The following is a 5,000-nucleotide window of genomic DNA, read 5'->3' as shown; positions in this document are numbered from 1 at the left end:
TACATATGTGTGTGGCTACATGTGTGAAAATTAATTTTTGTCTGTGTTTGATATTCCACCGCTTGACAACTGGGCAGTCTGTGTTGCTGTGTTCACGTCCCTGCAACTCACCTGTTCTGTAAAAGCAAACCGAGAGAATACGTATCAGGCTTACAAAAATATACAGCGGCCGATTCATTTTGCTAATATTCTTCTTCGAGCAGTTCTGAAGCGTGGCCTAGATCTAAAGACTGATACAAATAAAATATAAAATCAAAAGGTTAAACGTTAAGTATTTCCTAGTTGAAACTGGAATTCGTCCCTCTTCGCTGTCGATATTTGATTTAAACACCAATATATCTTTCAATATACGTTTCTATATATTTCAACGGAATAAAATGTCACCGAGAGGAATATTGAGATATGCATTGTCATGCGAACTACAAAGACATAATACGTACTTTTCATTAATTAAAAAAAGCATGCACTACCTCGTATCCTGGATACATATATAGTTTTCTCAATCCAATAATGATAGTTCAAGTGAATGGTGACGACACAAAGGTTTTTCGCAAAGCACAGAAAAACAATAAATAAGGTTGATATTGGGATTTATTGTTCACGACAAAATTCTTATAGAAAATAAAACAATCACAAGTTGTCTACTGAAAAATGAAACCCCTAAATAACAAGGGAAACGAAAGGAAATGTTATGAAACATTCCACATAATATAAATATTATAGTACGTCTGTCACATCGTCAAATATCCGTTCACATTACTGTTGATGCATTTCTGGGAGTAGAAATTTTGCTATATATTCTTTTATCATTTTAATATCATCGATAATTATTCACGGGAAGGAATTGCCCGCCGAGCAGACGTGAAACCAAATCTAATGTAACGACACGACGGTTTTCCACGTATGTCTCACAATGCAACGTACTGTTTATTGAAAGTTCAATTTAATGATTTAACCTCTGAAATTCACCTAGAGTCACGCCCACTGAAATCCCACACAAACACGTAAAAATTCAGACATGCATCTCTGCCTGTCTATCTATCTATCTATCTATCTATCTATCTATCTATCTATCTATCTATCTATCTATCTATCTATCTATCTATCTATCTATCTGGTTTGGTACATATGTGGGAAACGTCATAGTTTATTAACGAGACGACAGGCAACACGTATTTAGTTTGTGATCCAAAAAGAAATAACGAATATATATTAGGTTTATGTAATCATGCACCCCCCTCTAAATTACTGGTTTTGTGCCAAACGTTGTAATCAATATGTAATACATCACTGAAAGCGAAAGCGAAATCGTGATGAAGGGTGTTGTATTTTGCGCAAGGCCCAACGTGAAACACATAAAATCTGATACACGGCACCCACTAGTTTTTATTTACCATGCTCTTCAACAATGTTGCCACAGAGGACCTTCTGTGGATGTAAAGGCAATTCTCCTGGATAATGTGTCAGACAAGCACACATTACCGTACCGTAAATGGTGAGGACGATTGTCTTATGTTGAAAGTCCGCACGAGGAATCCTGAAATCTAAAGCCATTGTAGAAGAAAAAAACCAAAGCATCTGAAGATGCTAGACAATTTTCCGAACTGAGAATACGTTTGACATATATGTATTTGTTAATATATTTGCTGCAAATCTACACGTGATATTAATAATCTTCTTCCTCTTAGATTAGTGCAAAGATTAGCAAAACATGAGTTAGACAAATGCGTTATTTCCTATTCATTCATATTTCACCCTGATTTGGTAGCAATGAAAGTATAACAGTCAATAATTATCATACATATCGATAGCAAATGGCGTGTTATGAAAATATGCATGTATATAATTTTTTAGTTTATCACACATTTCCTTCGTATTTCTGAAGTTCAATCCAATTAAATCGACGCCAAAAATAAGACAAAAAAGAGTAATATAATGTTTAAGATCAACAGTAAAACAACAGCTACGTAAGCTACACGGTTCATGGATTTTGTAGAGTATGCCTCTAATGTAAACCTGTATGGTATGATTATGTATGTTCCGTTTTTCTATTTGTTTTCAACCCATCACAGCAGCGCTAATGGTGTGTTTCCGAGTCGAAAAGCCTCTCAAGTTCATAGCATACTAGATATAGATTTGGCCACACAGTTTTGCTGTTTCACATTACAACTCCGCTTGTCACCTTCTGCCCTATTGCTCGTTTACTTCGATGATAGAATACATTGTTCATCCCATATCTTAGGTATCACGTTTACAATTTATATATTTATTACAGGATTAGAAAACCGTCATTTTATCCGAACGTAAAAATCGAAACATACCCTACTTAAAGGATGCTGGAATAAAACTAATCTAAATAATAGCATTATTAGCAATTCTATGATGAAAAAGAAAAAAATAACGTTAATATACTTTAGATGTTTTCACTTAAACTGATGCAAAAAAACCGTAAGCAAGATCCATAATACATAATTTCATTGCTCTAATCTTTCTCCTACATTTATTTTACTTCAATTGAATAATTCTGAATTATGAAGATATAATGATATTTAAGTACAACTGATTTTTTCTACACAAAATACCAGACAGCCAATTAACAAATGCAAATATCCATGCTATCGTGATGAAATGGATTAGGCTAATCTGTTTGAGAACATAATTTCTCTATTTTGCCAACTGATTTCGGTAATATAAGCTAAAAAAGAAGCCATAACAATTAAATTATAGCTTAAAAAACTTTAACAAATATTTGTAAATATTTTTCATAATGATATTACACGTCGTTACAGCATATATATTCATTTTCAACTGATAGAGAAAAATTAAAAACACATCTGTTTTGAAATAAGAATTGTACGAATTCACGAAATTTAAGAACATCTACGCGTTGCAAATACCACATCGCGAAAATATCGATAACAGTAATGACATTGAAACGTATTCAAAAGAAGGTTATTTAAACTGAATTTCAAAATCATCTTGGGGATACTAGCTAATATTGCAACACAAACTTGATTCATTTTAGAAGAACGCGTACGTTTTATCAAATAACGCTATGGGTATAGATTATAGATGTGTAAGGCCGATTAGCTGAGAAAAATTTACAAAATACATAGGTATGGCTGTGTGGTTAAGAAGATTGATGTATGTGTATGTATATGTATATTTGTGTATGAGTGAGTGTGTGTGTGTATATATGTGTGTGTGTATATGTGTGTGTGGGTGTGTATATATATATATATATAGCTACAGAAATTAGGAGGTAAACCTAGCTTGATATTAACATATAGGCAGGAAGACATACACTAGAAAATGGGTAGCACTGCAGGCACGGCCCCTTTATCAAAACTAATAGAAGTGGCTATGCGTATAGGTATTTGTATATGTGTGTGCACATGTAGATGCACCTACATGTTGTTGTCGTTGGTATTGTTCTTGTTGCCGTTGGTCTTCTATTACTAGGGATACTCCTCCTGTATGTATGCACATGCATATCTATTTGCTTGTGAGTGCACGCGTGGATGTGTGTACGTGCATGTGCGTATGTGGATGTGGATATCTATATGGATGTACGTACATGTCTATGTATATATATGTATATATATATATATGTGTGTATATATGTGTATGGATATATGTGTGGGTATATGTATAGGTGGGTGTGTATGCATGTATAAGTATGTGTGCGTGTGTGTACATCTAGTTGCGTGTGTGTGTGTGTATTTATGTATGTGTATATGTATAGGTGAGTATGTAGGTAGGTATGTAGTTGTGTACATACGGATGTAATGATAGTTGGCCACACAGTTGTGTATGTATGAATAAGTATGGGTATATGTGAGGGGACATAATGTGTATAAGGATGTATATCTGGATATGTATAGATGAGAATGTATATATCCTCATTGTTACTGTTGTGGCTATGGAATTAAGAGATGTGTGGCTGCGCGCATACATATGTATATACATACACGCACGCATGAGAGTGAGTACGGGGGGGGGGGATTTACACAGCACACGTGTGTGTGGGGGGGGGCGCAGGCAGGCTAGCATCTTGACCGGCCACTGGCTATCCAACCGTAGCTAAGCGTAGGCAGTTTAAAACAATAGTTGCCCAATTGGAAGGAGGAAGTTAACGGTAGTAATCAACCCCCCCCCCCACTAGCAGCAGAATGGTAGAGCCGTTGGAAGAGGCAACAGGATATCTTACGCCGCTAAGTTTGAAAGTTTGGCATAGTATTGTTGTTGTTGTTGTTGTTGTTGTTGTTGTCGCCGTCATCGTCACCTTCACTGTTATTGCTACTAGAACATTAATTGCTACTAGACCATTAATAACTTGTATAAAATGAACTTCTACATAGAACCTTCCAATATATACAGAAATGACACACACACACTCAACAAAACCTCCTTTCTAAAAAACACTTCCAGCTCTCTAGATACGGCTAATAGAGCTGATGCCACAAACAACGTATGTGGTGGAATGTTTGCTTATAAAAACTTGTATATGCACACATGAGAGTAAGGGGACATCCGAGTAAGGCTGTGCACACCAACCCACACATATAGATGTGCATTGGAGTGCCTATAGCGATCTATCTATAATGTTTGTAGGCTTTTTGGGTGACTTGTATTTCTAAGGGTTTTTTGACATATATTTTTTTATATGTTTGCATGTCCCACATGCTATACCTTCATTTGGGGCCTGCCAAAACTAGGCCGTAACAGCTGTAAGATTAAACTTCTGTTCATCCTCTAATTCCTTATGTACTTTGTACTTCTATATGTAAACCATGTTGGCAAAATAACATAGTCTGCCATGGACACCTGTGCTTTGGTTCTTTCTTTCTTTTTCTTTTCTTCCTCTCTTTTTTCACTTTTGCTATGAATTAAATTAATGAATTCAACGGGATACACCGTCTGCAAGTAGTTGGGTTCAGCATATTATCCTCCATTTTATATATATATATATATATATATATATATATATATATATATAT

This window comes from Octopus bimaculoides, chromosome 5 (assembly GCF_046866305.1).
Source record: "Octopus bimaculoides isolate indiv1 chromosome 5, ASM4686630v1, whole genome shotgun sequence".
Lineage (NCBI taxonomy): Eukaryota > Metazoa > Mollusca > Cephalopoda > Octopoda > Octopodidae > Octopus > Octopus bimaculoides.
Note: the sequence above shows the minus strand (reverse complement) of the source record.